Source organism: Nicotiana tomentosiformis, chromosome 9 (assembly GCF_000390325.3).
Source record: "Nicotiana tomentosiformis chromosome 9, ASM39032v3, whole genome shotgun sequence".
Lineage (NCBI taxonomy): Eukaryota > Viridiplantae > Streptophyta > Magnoliopsida > Solanales > Solanaceae > Nicotiana > Nicotiana tomentosiformis.
In genome coordinates, this window is record NC_090820.1 from 75,733,295 (window position 1) to 75,753,546 (window position 20,252).

Below are 20,252 nucleotides of genomic sequence, written 5' to 3' on the forward strand. Positions count from 1 at the left end.
GCTCGTCAGATTCCCCATCGTTCATCAGTTTGCCATAGCTTATGTAGTGCTCACCCAGTTCAGTCCTCAATTAGTGCGCTACCGGCACAGAGTTCTTATCGTGCCTCATCTGCACAGGGTTCCACAGGTAGTTATTTCGGTTATCAGTGTCAGTCGCAGGGTCAACAGCCTCTATAGAGGAGGGGTTGTTTCGAGTGTGGAGACTTGAGTCATATCAAGAGGGATTTCCCCACACTTTTGTGTAATGGACCACAGTAGGGCACAAAACCTATGGTTCTAGCACCAGTAGCTACACCACCAGGACAACCAACTAGGGGTGAGGCACAGTCGGTTCAAGGTCGCCCTAGAACAGGAGGTTAGTTAGGTGGCGTATAGGCTCATTGCTATGCATTGCTTGCCAAGCAAAAGGCAGTTGCGTCCGACGTTGTGATCATAGGCATTGTTTCAGTGTGCCACAGGGATGCCTCAGTGTTATTTGACCTTGGTTCCACTTTTTCTTATGTCTCATCATATTTTGCTCATTATTTGGATATGCCTCATGATTTTCTCAATATTCATATTCATGGTTCTACCTCGGTGGGTGATTCTATTATGGTGGAACATGTATATCAATCTTGTGTTATTACCATTGGGATTGTGAGACTGGAGTCAATCTTTTATTGCTTAGCATGGTTGATTTTGAGGTGATTTTGGGTATGGATTGGTTATCTCCGTACCATGCTATTCTTGATTGTCATGCTAAGACCATGACGTTGGTTGAGAAAGAGTGTTTGGTGGAGAGGTTTGCTTGGTCACACTTACAGTAGAGTGATTTCATGTTTAAAGGCTTAGCAGATGGTTTAGAAGGGGTGTTTGGTGTATTTGGCCGTCATGAGAGATGTTAGTGCCGATACTCCTACTGTTGAGTTTGTCCCAGTAGTGAGGGCATTCTCAGATGTGTTTTCCACATACCTGCCGAGCATGCCACTCCACAGGGGTATTGATTTTGGTATTGACTTAGTGCCAGGTACTCAACCCATCTCTATTCCACCATATTGCATGGCATCGGCAGAGTTGAAGGAACTGAAAGAATGGTTACAACAATTGCTTGGTAAGGCTTTCATTGCACCGGTCCTATTTGTGAAGAAAAAAGATAGCTCTATGAGGATGTGCATTGACTACAGGCAATTCAATAAGGATACTATTAAGAACAAGTATCCACTACTGTGTATTGATGATTTATTTGATAAGTTTCATATTGCTAGGGTGTTCTCGAAGATTTACTTGAGATCGGGTATCATCAGTTGAAGATCAGGGATTCAGATATTCCTAAGACGGCTTCCAGGACCCGTTGTGGCCATTATGGGTTCTTAGTGATGTTTTCTATGCTGACCAATGGCCCATCATCTTTCATGCACTTAATGAGCAACGTATATTAGCCTTCTTTGATTCCTTCATCATTGTGTTTATTGATGATATATTGGTGTATTCTTGTAGCTGTGAGGAGCATGAGCAAAACTTGAAGATCGTGCTATAGACTTTGAGGGAGAAGAAGTTATATGCTAAATTCTCCAAGTGTGAGTTCTGGTTAGACTCGATGGTATTTTTGGGTCACGTGGTGTCTAGTGAGGGGATTAAGATGGATCCGAAGAAGATTGAGGCAATTCATAGTTGACCCAGAGCTTCTACTACTACAAATATCCTTAGCTTCCTAGGGTTGGCTGGGTACTATCACCGTTTTATGGAGGGGTTTTCATCAATTGGAACCCCATTGACTAAATTGATGTAGAAGGGTGCCCTTTTCAGGTGGTATGATGAGTGTAAGGAGAGATTTTATAAGATCAATGCCACCTTGACTACAGCTCCAATTCTGGTTTTGCCTTTTGGGTCAGGTTCTTATACAGGCTATTATAATGCTTCTTGGATTGGCATTGGGTGTTTGTTGATGCAGGATGGTAGGGTGATTAATTATGCTTCATGTCAGTTGAAGCCCCATGAGAAGAACTACACAGTACATGACTTGGAGTTAGCAGCAATTGTCCACATGCTCATTATTTGGAAACATTATCTGTACAGCGTGTTTGCGAGGTGTTCATGGATCACAGGAGTCCCCAGCATCTATTCAGGTAGAAGGATTTGAACCTGAGGCAACAGAGGTGGTTAAAGTTGTTGAATGACTATGATATCACCATTCTTTATCATCCTGGGAAGGTTAATATAGTGGTTGATGCTTTGAGTAGGAAGGAGAAGAGCATATTGAGTCTTGCTTTTGTTCCAGCTGGAGAGAGACCGTTAGCTTTGGATGTTCAGGCCTTGGCAAATAGGTTCATGAGATTGGATATTTAGGATCAAAGCAGGGTTCTTGCTTGTGTAGTATCATGGTCGTCCTTTTTTGAACGCATCCAAGCACGTCAGTATTGGTGATAATGGGGTATTGAGGCTTCAAGATCGGACTATGTTCCAAATGTGGATGGTTTGAGATAGTTTATCCTTGAGGAGGCCCATAGTTTGCGGTATTCCATTCATCCGGGTGCCACAATGATGTAACATGATTTGCGGCAGCATTATTGGTAGCAAAGGATAAAGAAGGATATTGTTGAGTATGTTGCTTGGTGTTTGAACTGTCAGTAGATTAAGTAGGAGCATCATAGACCGGGTTGATTGCTTTAGAGGTTAAACGACATACCAAAGTTGAAGTGGGAATGTATCGCTATTGAATTTTTAGTTGGGCTTCCACGGACCTTAAGGATATTTGATGCGGTGTGGGTCATTGCGGACGGACTGACCAAGTTTTCCCAATTCATTCCTGTAATGACTACTTACACTTCAAAGCAGCTAGCTTAGATTTATCTTACCTTCACGATGTACGTATATCTATTATCTCGGATCGAGGCACTCAGTTTATACCAAATTTTTGGAGAGCAGTGCAGTGTGAGTTAGGCACACATGTTGAGCTGAGTACAGCATTCCAACCTAGACAGACAGGCAATCTGACCGCACTATTCGGATTTCGGAGGACATGTTGTGAGCATGTGTCATTGATTTCTGGGGCTAGTGGGATCAATTTCTACTATTAGTAGAGTCTGCATACAACAACAACAATCAGTCGAGTATCCAAATGGCTACTTATGAGGCTTTATATAGGTGTGATGAGGTTCGGGAAGAAGGGAAGGTTGATCCCTCGGTACATTGGTCCATTTGAGGTGCTTGAGAGAGTCGGAGGGGTGGCTTACACACTTGCCTTGACATCTAATTTATCGGGAGTTCACTAAGTGTTTCATGTTTTCATGCTAGGAATGTACTTTAGGGATCCATCACATGTATTAGACTTTAGCACAGTGCATTTGGGCGAGGATTTGACTTATGATGTGGAGCCGGTGGCCATTTAGACTGGCAGGTTCGATGAAGGTTCATTGGGTAGGTCACCCGGTGGAGGAGGCTACTTGGGAAGCCAAGCAGTAGATGTGGAGTAGATATTCTCACCTTTTTGATACCACAGTTATGATTCTAGACTCGTTTGAGGACGAGCGTTTGTTTAAGAGGGGGAAAAATTTTAACCCGATCGGTCATTTTGACTATTTTAGCCTCGTTTCCCCTATTTGATGCATTAAATATGTGTATTATTTTATATGTGACTTGCAGGACCAGTTGGTTTGGTTTCAAAAGAGTTTTGGATTGAATTGGGACACTTAGTCCAAAGGTTGGAAGCTTAAGTTGTGAAGGTTCCCGGAGTTTGACTTTTGTTTAGACGACCCTAAAATGGTGTTTTGATAGTTCCAATAAGTCCGTATGGTGATTTTGGACTCAGGAATATGTCTGGATTTCAATTTGGAGGTTCCTATGTTGATTTGCTCTATTAGGTGAAAGTAGGACCCTATAACTCTCGATTTGGAGGTTCCTAGGTTGAAGGTTTGGAAGGATCATAGATTCGACCTGGAGTTGACTTTGTTAATATCGGGTTAGTATTGTGGTTTCGACAGTTATAAGTTTGTTATGTAATGTGGTACTTATGTGTAAAACTTGCGATGCTACCTGGGCATCGCGTTCGCGTAGAGGAAGTCCGGTTGGGGGATTGCATGCATTTGGCCATCGCGTTTGCGTAGGCCCAGCAGAGCTAAGCATCTACTTCGCGTGGGTAGCCTCGCGTTCGTATAGAAGGACAGGCAGCTGGGCAAGGACTTGGCCTTTGTGATCGCGAAGTAGATCCCATGATCACGAAGGGTATCACTGGGCAGTCACTTAAGTACTCTATTTCGAGGGTTTTAGTCATTTTATCACATTTTGAAGTTCGAAGCTCGTATTTGGGCGATTTTTGAGGGGATTTTCACGATTTAGATTGGGGTAAGTGTTGTTTACTCATATTTATTTATTATTCATGATTCCAACCTTGATTTTAGAGTTTGATTGGTGAATCAAAGTTAGCAAAATTAGGAATTTTGGAAAAACATTTCTAAAGTAAAAAATTAATAATTTGAGGGTCGATTTGAGGTCGGGCTTGGATGAAATACATATATTTAGACTCGTATTGGAATGGGTGTTCAGGATTTGTGAGTTTTGTCGGGTTTCTAGTTTGTGGGCCCGGTGTTGACATTTTTGTTGATTTTGCATATTTGAATCAAGATCATAGCTTTACTGTTTGGTGTTGTTTTTTATGGATTTTATTAACATAATTAAGTTATTTTGGCTAAATGTGAGCTTTCCGAAGGATGATTCATACAGGAAGAGATTCCTAGAGTGTTGATTTGTCTTGCTTGAGATAAGTATATTACCTAAAATTAGCTGAGGCACTAGTTGTCTGTGTTATTAATGTAGGCTACGCGCTTTGGGTGACGCAGATGTGAGGGGATTGATCCCATGTGCATGCACCAGGGTATTATTCATGCTCGGGGTAGTGATTAGGCTATTATATGCCTTGAATTTATTTCTAAGCTTCATGTTATCACGTTTCTTATGGTGTACTCCCTTTGTGAACTAGTTGAATCATTTTAGAGATTATTTGTTGGTTGATCTCATGTTCAAACATGTTAATGGCTATTCTTGTAGCGTAATCGCTTGATTTGAACTATGGTAGTACACTTCGCATATGCCTATACCTTAGCATGTCACTTATATTAATCCATGAGTATGTAATTTGATATCCATTGATCATGTACATATATTCTTGTATATGCTTTTCTGTGTGATATGGACTAGGTTGATAGCATGTGAGTGGTCCTTGCAGATCTGAGTTATGTTAGCACGTGAGTTGTCCGTGCGGTAGTTACGTTTGGCATGTGAGTTCTCCATGCAGCGTGTGGATAAGGACCCATCCCCCTAGGGTCACCCTCTCACGTTTCTCTCTTGATGGTGTACACGTTGTATGAGGAAAACCGGCCAGTGCTTGATTTGGTTATAGCATTTCTTCTCTACTTACAATTTCCTTGTATATATACATGTTTTATTCGCATATATTCTCTTTATGCTAGATCTGGAATGTATAATGCCTTGTATTGCATATCTTCTCACTAATAATTCTTGCCTTTTCTACCTCACCGAGGTTAGTTATTATATGTGTTGACTAAATGGGGTCGGTTGTACTCATACTATACTCTGCACTTAATTGTGCAGATCCAACTATTGGACCGAGCCGTGAGTAGCTGTGATATATTACTGTGATTATCTTCGAGAGACAAGGTAGAGCTGCATCTCGACCATAGTCTTGGAATTCCTTTTCATTTATGTATTGTTACTTTCATTTAGACAGTCATTTTATTATGTATTCCATACATGTACTTCTATGTTAGAGCTCATGACTCTATATAATCGGTTTTGGGGATTGTTATGTATCGACGTAGTTATTTATCTTATTGGATTTAAACATGTACTATTTCAGTTATTTATGTTATTATGATCCACTTTTATTATGGTTGGCTTTCCTAACAAGTGAGTTAGGCGCCATCACGATCGATTGGTGGTTTTGAGTCGTGACACCTTTGCCTCTTCCCTTTCCCCTGCACCTACCCCTAGCACTGGTTGCAATCTTGGGCTTTGGCTCTAGATCAGTGGAGGATGAAGCATGTGTCCTCACGATCAGTGAGAATAAAAGAACAAAGATTCAAACTTTATCATAGAACAAAATCATTTGATAGAGAAAGAAAGTGATGTTTCCCAAAGCTTTATAGCCTCTAGAAGTGAAGTAAAGACATCTGCATACTGAACCTCAAGACTCTACCAAGCTTGCTCATGACCCGTGAGACCTATGCAACCTAGAGCTCTGATGCCAAATTATCAGGACCCAAAATCTCAACCATAGGGTCGTGATGGCGTCTAACACTACTTGCTAGGCAAGCCAATATTAGCCATAATAAATAATCTTTTTAGTAGTTAAAAACAACATAATCAGGAAAAATAGTGAAATCTCGTAAATGCATAATAAAGCTACAACCAACCATGTCTAGATCTATCCCCAAGATTTGGTGTCACAAGTACATGAGCCACTAGGAGTACTTCACACAAGTCTTCAAAGAAAAGTACAATATTATACGGTACAATAAACAGTAACTACAGATAGTAAGGGGGCTCTAGGGTCTGCAAACGCCAAGCAGTACTGCGTCAAGTCTCCTGGAGATAGCCCAAGATAATCACCAGTGAACGTTGTTGGGACCAACAACGGAATCTATACAATAAGTGCAGCGGTATAGTATGAGTACAACCGACCATATGTACTCAGTAAATGGCGAGACTATGACAACATACTAACTATAAAGCTATAAAATTAATAAGTAGAAAAATAATGTCAATATAGAGAAATGAGTAAAATCATAAGAAATAGAATAACATAATGGATAATAGAGATCCCAACATATCTTCACAACACAACCTCATAACCTAATTTTGTAGCGAAGAATAACAACCAGGAACAATCTCACGACAACCTAATTGTCGTTGCATGCAACCCGATCCCAATATCAGTACCAGTCATAATCATTATCGTTGTGGCATGCAACCCGATCCCAATATCAATAATAATAACCATTGCTCCATGACCACTCATCCCAATATATAAATTAATTTTAACATGCTTAATAACAACCAACACGGCAAACCTTACAACATAATATAACAGATAACTAAAATGCATAATTAACCAAGTAAATGCGAACACGAGAAAGGAAGCTCGAACGATTCAATATTCAAGAACTAGACTCACAATGTATATCAAAAAAACTTCAACAATTCATAACACGAGAACAATCCAGGGGCACACATTATAACATAACACAGTAGAGCAAAACAAAAAACAAGTAAAGTTAATAAGGCAACTAAAGGCATGAAGCAGGTAAAAGTATCTGTTTAGTAACATGTAAGAGTATGTAACAGGTAAAGGAATATGATAAATACAGGCATAAAACAATGGAAGCATGTAACAAATAAAGGCGTGTAACAAATAAAGGCATGTAACAAATGAAGGCAAATATACATTAGGTTAAAACACGTAGTAAATAACGGCACATAATCAAGATAAACACGAAATAAGAGAAGACATGATATAATTTAAGATACAAAGTAAGCTAGAATTCTCTACATGCTTAAACCCATGACAACACATATACACTCCTCACCTTGCATATACGATGTCCCCACATATAGGTCATATAGCAAATAGACCAAACATGTCCTAATTCTCCCAAACCAAGGTTAAAAATGATACTTACCTCTTTCCGGAATAAGATCAAAAATCCAACTTGGCTTTTGCTTTAGAACAAGCCTCCAAACCACCAGAATCTAGTCAAATATTACTCAAATAAGTCAAAACAAGCTTTAGAAACTACCCTAATATCAAAAAGGTTCGATCTTTAACATATTTGAAAAGGTCAACAAAAGGCAACCAGGGACCATATGGTCCAAATACGAAATTAAAATAAAATCCCAATTACGCATTCACCCCTGAGTCCAAATATATGATTTAATTCGAGATCGGACCTCAATTAGAGGTTCAAATCTCCAAATTAAAATTCCTAAATTTCTACCCAAAAACCCTATTTCCATTCTATAAAATCTTAGGTTCTAATAGTGAAAATCTATGGAAAAGTAATGGAAATCGAACAAAAACAAGTTAACGTTACTAAAATATGAAGTTGGGAAGAAATTGCTATCCAAAATCGCCTCTATGTGGAGTCTAGATCTCAAAGATGGAACAAAATGAGCTAAATCAGGAAATCCCTACCTGTTACCCAATTGTAGGTATCGCAATGTCGAGCTCTTGTTCGCAATTGTGATGTTTGCAAAAGCGAACAACTGGTCGCAAATGTGAACCAGTCCCTGAGCCCCCTTATCTTGCAAATGTGATAATACCTTCGCAATTGCAAAGACTGTAAATCTCTGCATATGCGAAGTTGTCCTTTCTCCACTTAGAGACGCAAATACAACAAGTGACTCGCAAATGCGAAGGCAGACCCCTCGCAATTGCAGACAAAAATTTGCAAAAGCAAAGCTGCACAATTCCTCCCTAGCAATGCAAATATGAGGCTCACATTTGCGAACAGGCCATCGCAAATGAGAGGTCTATAGCACCAGAAATCCAAGTTCTTCCCAAATTAAATCAAAACCCATTCTAAAACTCACTCGAGCCCTTCAAGCTCTAATCCAAACATCCCCACAAGTACAATAACACCATATGAACTCGCTCTTAAGCTCCAATCATAAAATTAAAATCAAAAATAAATCAAACACCAAAACTCAAAGAATTTCATAGTTCATTCTTCCAAATTTCAACTTTTCACATTAAGTACTGAAATGGCCTCGGGTCAATCGGGACCCCAATCAAACATGCATACAAGTCCAAAGTATCATACGAACCTACTGGAATAGTCAAAATACAGATCCGGGGTCATTTACTAACAACATTGACCGTGGTCAACTCTAGCAATTTTCAAGATAAAAAATCAAGGTTTCTTTAAAATTTAACATTTGAACTTTCCTAAAATCAACACGGACCACGCACGCAAGTCATAAATCATTTAATAGTGCTATGAAAGGTCTCAAATCATATAATGGGGAGCTATTACTAAAAATGACCTATCGGGTCATTACATTCTCTACCTCTAAAAGAAACATCGTACCTAGACTAGTAAAAAGATGCAAATATCTACTCCTCATGTCGGACTCGGACTCCCAAGTAGCCTCATCGGTCGGCTAAACTCTAAAATGCACTTTCACAAAAGGAATATCCTTAGATCTCAACTTTCTAACTTGTCGATCTAGAATAGCTATTGGCTCTTCTTCATAAGTCAAATCCTCATCAAGCTGCATCGTGCTGAAGTCTAAATACCGAATGTACTTTCGAAACATAGAAATATAAAATACCGAATGTACCCCTACTAGGTTGGGAGGAAACATAAGCCTAAAAGTAACCTCCCCAACTCTCTCCAAGATATTAAATGGGCTAATGAACCTCTGGCTTAGCGTACCGTTCATCTCATCATGCCCTTCATAGGAGAAACTCGGAGAAGAACCTTCTCACCCTCATTGTAAGTCACATCACAAACCTTCCTATTAGCATAACTCTTTTGGATGAATTTTATTGTACGAAGTCGCTCCTACATCAGTTTCACCTTCTCCAATGCATCACGAACTAAATTTGGCCAAATAATCTAGCCTCACCAGGCTCAAACCAACAAACTAGTGAATGACATTGCCTTAAAGATAAGGCTTCATACTAAGCCATCTGGATGCTTGACTCGTAGTTGTTGTTGTTGTATGAAAACTCGGCTAATGGTAGAAACTGATCCCATTGGCATCCAAAATCAACAACACATGGCCTCATCATATACTCCAAAATTTGAATGGTCCACTCGAACTGCTCGTCAATCTGAGGATAAAATACAGTACTTAATTCAACGTCCACGCCCAACTCACGCTGCACACCTCTCCAAAAGTGTGAACTGAAATGTGTGCCACGATTTAAAATGATTGAAATGGTCACACCGTGCAGGCGAATAATCTCCCTGATGTAGATCTGAGCCAATTGCTCTATCGTGTAGGAAATCATCACTAGAATGAAATGTGCACACTTGATCAACCGGTCCATAATGACCCAAACAACATCATACTTCCTCAAAATTCGTGGTAAGCATGCCATAGAGTCCATAGTGATGCGCTCCCACTTCCACTCCGATATCACCAACTTCTGAGTCAAACCACTCGATTTTTGTTATTCATACTTCACATGATAAAAATTCAAACACCAAGAGACATGTCCAATAATGTATTTATTTATCTTCTGCCACAAATAATGCTTCTTCAAGCCACAATACATCTTCGTGACATGAAGGTGAATAGAATACCGTGACCTATGAGCCTCTTCAAGGATCAACTCTCTCAAACCATCAACATTCAGAACACAAATTCGACTCTGAAGCTGTATAACACCATCATACCCGATCACAAATTACTTAGCACCACCCTGTTGCACCGTGTGTTTCAACACCAACAAGTAAGGATAATCAAACATGCAAGTTTTGATGCGCTCTAACAACGATGACTGCGCCACGACACAAGAAAGAACCGTACCAAGATCTGAAATATCCAACCTCACAAATTTGTTTGCCAAGGCCTGAACATCCATAGCCAATGGTCTCTCCACTGCCGGTATAAAGCTACATATGCTCTCCGTCTTCATACTCAAGGCATCAGCCACCATATTAGCCTTTCCCAGATGATACAATATGGTGCTATCATAGTATTTCGATAATTCTAACCATCTCTGTTGCCTCAAATTAATATATTATTACTTGAATAAAAGCTCGAGACTCTGATGATCGGTGTAGACCTCATATGGCACGCCGAATAAGTAATGCCTCTAAATCTTGAGCACGTCCACAATGGATGCTAACTCCAAATCATGCACGGGGTAGTTCTTCTCATGGATATTGAACTGACAAGACATGTAGGCAATCACTCTATCTCTCAACATGAAAATCACTCCAAGTCCAATACGCGATGCATCAAAATACACTATGTAAGGCCCCAAACATGTGGGTAACACCAACACTGGGCATATAGTCAAGGAACTATTGAACTTCTAAAACCTCTCCTCACACTCATCAAACCATCTAAAAAGAGTGTCGTTCTTAGTCAACTTTGTCAATGGGGCTAAGACAAATGAAATATCTTCTACAAAACTATGATAATACCCCCACCAAACCCAAGAAGCTCCGAAACTCTATAGCCGAATTAGGTCTAGGCCAATTCGTAATTGCCTCGATCTTCTTAGGATCCACCTTGATATCTGTTGATACCCAATTTTGCCTTCATATTTTATAAAGTATTTCATATACTTTCAAAATATCATTTTTCACTATTACCCAATTTACAGAGGTTATATAAGTATTTTCTATAATTTTTAAAGCTTTAAAATTAATTTTCTAGCATTTAAATTATTTAAATATTTTTAAATTATTCCTTCAAATTATTTCAGGGTGATTTAGAAATCCAAATTTATTATTTGTACCCACATACATTTTATAATATTTTATTCTATTTTTACATAATTATATTTGCCTCTTTTTACTATTTTATAAAATTTTGCGATAATAGCCTATATTCTCATAATAATCACATTCTTATATTATTTATATCAAATTAGCATCTTCATATTTTTATAACTATGAATTATTGTTTTTAAGTATTTAATATCTTAAATAATATTTTATTTATTAAATAACCATTTTTTATAATTTATTTTAAGGAATTACGTGTATTTTAAATTATAGCCCAATATAGGGCTAAGTTTCGGACAAATTAGGGTAAAAAAGAACAGGCCCATCCAGTTGACCCATCAGTAGCCCAAACCCAATGCCCCAGGTCAAACCCAACACTCCACACCCGACCGAGTGTCATCTCTAATCCTAGTCGTTGATCTCAGAGATTTACGGCTCATAAACCATCCTCTTTCTTTAATTAACCACACCCCTAACCCTAATCCCCATTTCCCCCAACCGGACGCCTTTGCATTCTCTCTATTCCCCTCATCTCTTCACAAAACCTTCGCCGCCTTATCCCCCAAATCCTCTTTGAATCCGACTATACTATGGAATCATCCCACGATTTGCTTGCCTTATTCCGCTACTACTTACGCGTTCATAGTGTTACTTAGTACTTGCCTAATTTTGGCAAGTACTGCCTTTCAAAATCAGGCCTGATTGACATCGATTGTCGAAGATTCAGATAGAACTTCGGCTATATACACTCAAAAGGCGGTGATTCTTGCACTCCTAGTTTGATTTACAGTTGGTTAGACCCAACTAGGGTATGATATCTTCATCTCCTTTACCGATTCTGATTGCATGAGATCTTTTCTTTCTTTTTTTATGTTTCAATTCATTTTTTTCTATGATTGTCTATTCAAATTGATCACTATATAAACCCCTCCCCAAATTCCCATATTACGGACCTAACTACTATTATACTCTCACTCGCACTCATTCTATACTATTCTGAAACTCTTGATTGTGGCCGACTAAAAGCCAAGGCCACCAGAATCTGCTCTATTAACCTTCCCAGTGCGAGCACTACTCGGGGCTCATTTGAAGCTCATGTGAACTCTGATGCACTAGGGGTTTGGGGTACTATTGTTCTCCCTTTGCTACTGATACTCGGGTGATTGCTGGAACTTGGTTTTCTCCTTTATTTTCTTGTTGAATCGGCAAATTGGTAAGTGTTCACACATTAAAGTTTAGCAATGGCAAGGGAGCATATTAGGCTTAACATTTAGCAAGTATTGTTACATTTGATGGTGAAGGGTCTATTTTGCAGAGAAATAGCAGGTTATGCATAAAGATTCAGCAAGAAGAGACTCACTAAAGCAATTATGGGTAGGAACATAGTTTCCTAAGGAGACTCAGTACAAAGTTCAAGGTAAGGCATGAGAAAGGATTCAATACTAAACGACCAATATAGGAATTTAAGCATACATAAACATAACAGTCTTAAACAAGCATAATAGCCAGAAATTTTTCAAATTGACTACACTGAATGAACATATGTAAACTTATACAAGTTCTAATGAAGGATTGCAGAAGAAATTCAAATCAAGGTTGACACAGTGTCATATTGGTTTAAAAGAGTTCACATAACACAGATGTTCAGAAGCATGGACAATAACATGGGAGAAACAAAATTATGAGTGTCTGCCAGAATGATTTCCGACCATTTAAGCCTGCTTGGCCTATTATGATTATGTATAGCTAAGTACTTATACATGTTACTTGTTATGAGTCGATGTCATGTTTTAGATTCTTGTGAGAAACTAATCCATGCCCAGAATTTGTTCAAATGAATTACTTCCTGTTGAGTCCTTCATGTACAATATGTTGCTTTCTTAGAGACAAATCATGAGAAATCCACATGCCAATACTATCCCAACTAGGTCTCACTGTTGTTTGTAAACTCTAAAGTTATGTTATCAATATGTGCTCTCTGATTGCTTAATATTTCAAGGATGAATTCCAATATACCTAGCATATGTTTCCTATATGGTTAACTGGGATAAGTCCTGATGCTTGTTTGACATGTTAGTTTGAAGTTTATATGTTTCACCTACGATTAGTCCTTGTATTTTCTTTAAGACTTTGAGCCTGTGTTGTGACTGATATCTGCCTCACACTTGATATGTTATGTTTCTCATGTTCAAACTAAGTGATTGTTGCCCCATGTCCATTAGTCTGTTAGTTATTCTACTTGGTTGCAAGTTAGTTGTAACCATGTTCTCCTTAGGCTCTCATATTTAAGTCATTTCTGTATAACTGCTCCTTGTGTTCCTGATTATGACTCCTCTAAATTTCCTCGTTAAAACTCTTAGGTCTAAGGTCCCCTTTAGGTTAATTATGAACCATGCTTACATGGAAATTCTAATTAACTTTGGCTTGCTATCTCTTAACATGTTTTCTGGGAAATATAACTTGTATCTATTATGTCTATGCTATACATGCTGAGACCTTGTGTAATCCCACATGTGTGTCTTTGGTTTGGAAAGCTTTTGTTTCTCCGTTAGCTACAACCCTAAGAGATAATTGTGTAATCGACTTAGCATATAGCTTGTCACTTGAATGGTTAATGTGATAGGTAAGCAAGGCATTGCTTTGAACCTTATTGTTAGACCATTTTGGTGTTGGGAGTTGAAGCATATCTATAGCTATCCGGGGTATGGGTCTCCTCATCCACCGAAAGCCCAGAAGAATCCTTGATTTAATTTGTATCTATGTAGGGCCTATAGTCGTCCTAGCTGGGCATGTGGTCATTTATTTGAGTTTGTATTAATTTTATTGGGCCTGTAATAATCTGTAATACAGATAATGAGGAGTTAATAAAAATGGGGGCTGGGATACTTTAATTCTCGCATGAAAGGGTAGAAAACATACTTATAGGATCTAAATGCTTTATTTGCTATTTGCTCAACATGCTCTATTTCTATATGTTGTTAGACAATATGCCTATAGGATCTCGTTGAGTAGTCGAGATTTGCTTACATTGATACTTCTTTCAATCAAGTGACTCATCTTGATACCATGTCTATAGGACCTTAAATTGATTAATCAAAACTTCCCTTCTTATTCTTATCAAATTGCCCTCCTAGACAACATGCCTATAGGGATAAATAAAACGAGCATGTGTTCTTAACTATTTGTTTCCCAAATACCAATTGTTTAGAATGCATACCTATAAGGTATTACTACTCACCTAAAAAGCATGCCTATAGGACCAAAGATGAATAATTTTGCGGCTTCAATGGTCTCACTGACCATATGTAAATCGCCTAGAGATTATGCCTATAGATCTTTAACAAGAACTATAATCAGCAACTTTGCCAAGATAATCTGCCTAGAAGTACTGGCTATGGGATTTTATTGAGTCATTCAATCACATAGAAATCATTCCTATAGGTATTGAACAATTTAAAGCACCTTGACTCCAAATCTGCCAGCCTACAACAATTTACTTCATAATCTGGAGCATCGTTAGCATAAGCCCATGACTATTTGCATGCACGTGTGCCTATGTGCGGAGGCCAATTTGAGCCCTTAATTATTAACAATGTGCATTCCTAATTGTTTTGATTGTGCGCCTAGTTTTATCATTTTTGAGCATCCTATATGATGTCTAGAACTACCAAAGTACTAGGTTCAAAGCCTCCTGGACCATAGGCATGGGATGGATAAAGCACACATAGGGCGCGGTTTAGAATTGAACTATAACGCTTCAGGTAACCAACTTTAAGATACTAATCAGGTAGAAGGAGGTGATAGTCCGTGCCCACTGAATAATATGAGCAACCCTTATCTTTAAGGGAATTGCAACGAATTATTTATGTTACATGGGGTAATACTTTAGGTTAAACAATTTAGGAACCCCCTCCGTTATTGTCTGTACGCTTGTTGAACTTAGGCTATATCATGTAATCTTCAAGGATTGTATAACTGTTTATTAATAATAATCTGCTTTCCTTTCTTACGTGCAATTTGTTTGCCTTGTAAGGTTTGAATCCCTATCATTCTTTAACTTATATGATAACATAAGACAATTATAATTCCATAACCCCACATAGCGTAAAAATCTGGACGGGACCCACAGTTATGGACCTCGTAGAGTGCCTAACCCCTTCTCTTTGAGGGTAATTTGAGCCCTTATCCAATATTTGGTGATACAGACTAGTTAAAATAGAGTATCTGCAAATAGGTGCCCTAACACACCTTAAAATAATTAGGTGACGGCTCTTCTCTTTTAATACTCATTTAAAAGAGTTGTCACACGTCGAAGCCCGCTTTTGCGAGAAAACGGGGCGTGACAGTATGGTGACTCTGCTGGGAATATGCTTAGGCTCTTACCATAATGAAGTTTTTGCTTATGTGGATTGATGGATTATTTGACTTCTTTCATGGACATCCCCCTCCCTATTTCCCTTATTCTCTTAAAATTTCTATATCATGTATCTCCCGTCCCTATTTGCTTCATTTAATTACGTTCTCAAACTTTTCATAAGCTATGCAAACTTCTCTCCTTTGTCTTTCTTGTTTCCCTTTTGTTTATCTTTATCGCATTATTTACTATTCTTACATGCTTTCAACATGAAAAATATCTGGTAACGTGTTATTATTTTTCGCAAACTACATGCTTTCAACATCATACTCCACTCGTGCCTATTATCAACATGGGGCACTTGATGAATGTACGTGCTTTCCTAAAAACATCCTATTAAACTAGAAAGGCTTATTAGGGGTAGACTAGTAGATCAGCGATGCAGTGGATGGTCCAGTGCCTTTTCTTCTCAAGTCGTCCACTTGAGAGTATCAGTCTAGACCCTTCTAGAAACCGCACTCTAATTTGAAATGTACATACATCATGTTAAACCTAGTATGGATTGAAACGTCATTGGCGCATTAATCCACTTAGTTAAACCTTGTTCAAAGTCCAAAGGGATTGCCACAATCCCAAAGGACACAATCATGTTATGTGCATTACTTGGAGAAAAGTTCCAACATGTTGACCGATATTTCTTAAATAGTCAATTTTGGAGGGGTAAAGGGCTAAATTTTATTTGTTTGCATAAAATGAAGCATGAAAGTCCCAGCTTTGGCATGGTCCAGAATATCCCACCACTGCTGATTGATTAGTGGAATAACCTTGCACAATGTGACAGAAACCACGCGAGAAGGGTGATGGGTAACATGCCGTTTGTGCTAAACAATTGATCGAACAGAGAATTAATTGAGGCAGCCACCATGTTCTGGGATGAAAAGAGAGTTGTCTTCTGATTTGGCAATATAGAAATGACTCCTCTTCTAGAAGAGATATGGGGTTTCACCAAATTGCCATGAGATAGTCTGGGATATGTTGGTGCCAAAAAATCCTCCACACGATTTTCTAAAAATGCTAGGTTTCAAGAAGAATGACGAGTTGGTTTACTTGAAGAAATCCTATATCCCTTTCGAGTTTCACTATGAGCGGTATGGGCACAGCAAGTCATATCGCTTACATTATGAGGAGTTAGCTATTACCTCTTTGGGATGGGTTCACCGCAGAGTTTATGTCTTCATAGTCTACTTTCTAGGCTTGCTAATGTTTCTAATGCGAATATGGAAAATTCACACTCGCTTGTCCATGGTCACCATGACCATTATGGACTGTATCGAAGGTCATAAATACATCATATCGAAGGTCATAAATACATCATCATCTCAATGATACTAGCTAAGATGTACCGAGCCTTGGTTCGGTGCAAACATGGGTTTGGACATTTCAAAGTTCGCAATCTTCTACTACAGGTTTGGCTGCTACAGCATTTTCGGAGGGGAAATTACCATCAGGAGATCCTGCGTAGACCAGTGAACGACTACATCGCCAGTCACCATCCAAAGAAGATGACATTTTCCACATATAGGTTTGAAAATCCTGGAAATACTGAAGGTTAGGTATGGTTCTTCATTAATCTAACGGATGAACCAGCGCATTGAATGTTCGAGTGGTTTCCTAGTAGAGAGTTCATCATTAGGTCCAAAGGGACCACTCATTTGGGGTTAATTGGGTTGCGAGGCATTTACCCTTATAATCCTATAAAGGTAATGAGATAAGCTGGGAGGAAGCAGGTCATACCTCGGGTTTCTAATATGATTCAGTATAAAGTAGACTTCAAAGGAGATATTATTCCATTCACATTCGAAGCCCAACACATGTGGAACCAAAAGATCACTGTAGATGTGGAGACTATTGAACCAGATATGTACCACGCCGGTCATATGTATTACTACCTCTCATGGTTGGAGTGAGACATAACCGGTGACGTGAAACCGGGGGTCAATATGAAAGATAAAATCATAGATGAGGTGGGAGGCTTGGATAAAGTACAAGAGGCTACGCAAACGAGTGTTCGAATATGAAGCCAAGCATCTGGAACACCATAAAGTAAATATGGAGGCGATCAAATAATGGAAGGAGATTGCTAACAAATAGACAAAGAGGTTGGAGCACCTAGAGCAAGGGTTTATGGATCTGGAGGGGAAGATGAGAAAGAGGCTTTGGGATTGTCAATGTATGGGCTACGATGAAGGAGGGAAGATGGCAATGGCTTACTTGCTGCTCGATATACGTGACCCTGGAAGTATGATTGATGGAGCCAAAAGGGCAAAGCATGGAGAAGGTCCCTCTAGGGACAAATAGATTAGGAGATAGTGTTCTTTATTTCTTTGTAGTTAGATTTCGATGTAATGAGGCTTCATGCCATTAGTGACTTCATATTATTTAGCAAAGATTGATTTGATTTATTTTTGCATTAATGGAATAAGGCAACGTTAGCATAAATGTTCTCCAAGTTTATGTGTCACTTAGGCCTACCTCGAGCATAATGAGGTCCCTAAATTAGGGCACAAATTATTGCATGACCTGATGTGTTACCTGCTTAAATATTGCAAAGACTCTCTTATTTTATCTTAATGACTTGGTTAATTATTATTTTTCTTTATTTTGATTATTCCAATTCCCAATTGTTGGTTCGTGCATTCTGGAATCGCCAGCATACCACACCAGATCCAGAGGTCCTCCACCTCCTCCTCCACCTTGAAACCCCAAAGGCAAGAGCAAATGTGAAGGGAAGATGGACGATTTGACTGGTAATCGAAAGAACAATGCTACACTAGAAGAAAATGTCAAACTTCAGACGGAAGGAGTACGCCAGGTCAAATAAGTTGATTCTGTGGTTGGAGCAAAAAATCTTAGAGCTACGAGGTGAGCTTGAGCAGGTCCAAAATCTCGCAAACCTCTCTCTTACTCTGAATGTCCCCGACACCAACCATCAAAACACCACCACCCAGAGTTAAACACCACTCCAAAATACACAAACCCAAAATCCATCAACCATAGATCCACAAAATCCTCCCGAAACGCATCAATATCACAACCCCCCAAACCCTTCAAATCCATAACCATCCACCATTACAAACCCCTCAACACCACCACCATCACACGACCCAGTGTCCGCAAATAACTACCTATCATACCACCTCAGAACGTGCCACAACCTACCCCTGATCCTCCTCAGACCTCAATCAGTGATCACCCATATACTCAAGTTCCAGGAACATACCAAGGCAACCCTATATACGTAGAGACCCTACCAAACACCCCACAACAAACACTATACATACCCGAACCAATCGAGAAGGACATGCTCATGTGGAATATGGATGAAGAGTTAAAGAAGTTGACAGGAAGAGTCCAGAGCGATGAGGTTGGAAAAAAGTGTTGAAGGTTTGAATTATGAAGACATGTGTATAAAGCCTGAGGTGGAAATACCAGAGGGTTATAAAGCTCCTCAGTTTGAGATGTTCGATGGCACCGATGATCCTAGAGCGCATTTAAGAACCTACTGCGATAAGCTTTTAGGAGTGGGCAAGAATGAACAATTCTGCATGAACCTGTTCATGCAAAGTCTCATCGGGGATACTTTATCCTGGTACATTAGTCAGAATCCAAAGAAGTGGGCAAACTAGGTAAGTATGGCATCTGACTTCATGGATAGATTCAGGTTCAACACAGAAAATGCGCCAGATGGTTTCTATATCAAGAACATCAAGAAGAAGCCAACATAGACTTTCCGTGAGTATGCTACTCGCTGGAGATTATAGGCCGCCAAGGTAAGGCCACTACTAGAAGAAGAACAAATGAACAAATTCTTTGTCAGAGCTCGGGATCCACAGTACTATGAAAGATTGATGGTTATAGAGAATGACAAGTTCTCCGACATCATCAAGTTGGGAGAGAGAATAGAAGGATGAATACGATGTGTCACGGTCAACTCTACTAGAATAGAATGGCAAGGGCTTTCAACAAGAAGGTCAGACCGAGGAAATTCATACTGGGTCAATTAGTGTTGAAGCGGATCTTCCCGCATTAGGATGAAGCAAAAGGAAAATTCTCAAGAGATATTATATTTGAGATTGTATTTTTGTTTCCTTTTGATGTAGCATGAACTACGCTTGACCTGATTTCCGTTTAAGAGCGGATACATAGGAAGCCTTGTGGGTTCGGTCACATTATAATAAAATCTTCATTCCCCTCTATGGTCACAAATCAGGGCAGGATTTCGAGTTTTCATCACCCTCAGTACGTCAAGTATCGTCAAAAAGAGTATCGCCAGAAGTAGACATTAAACTGGGGTATAATTTTGAGGGAGCCCTCAAAATTCCGAGTTATGAAGGTTGAAATGTCTCAAAGCATGTCACGACCTATGATTCGACCAAACT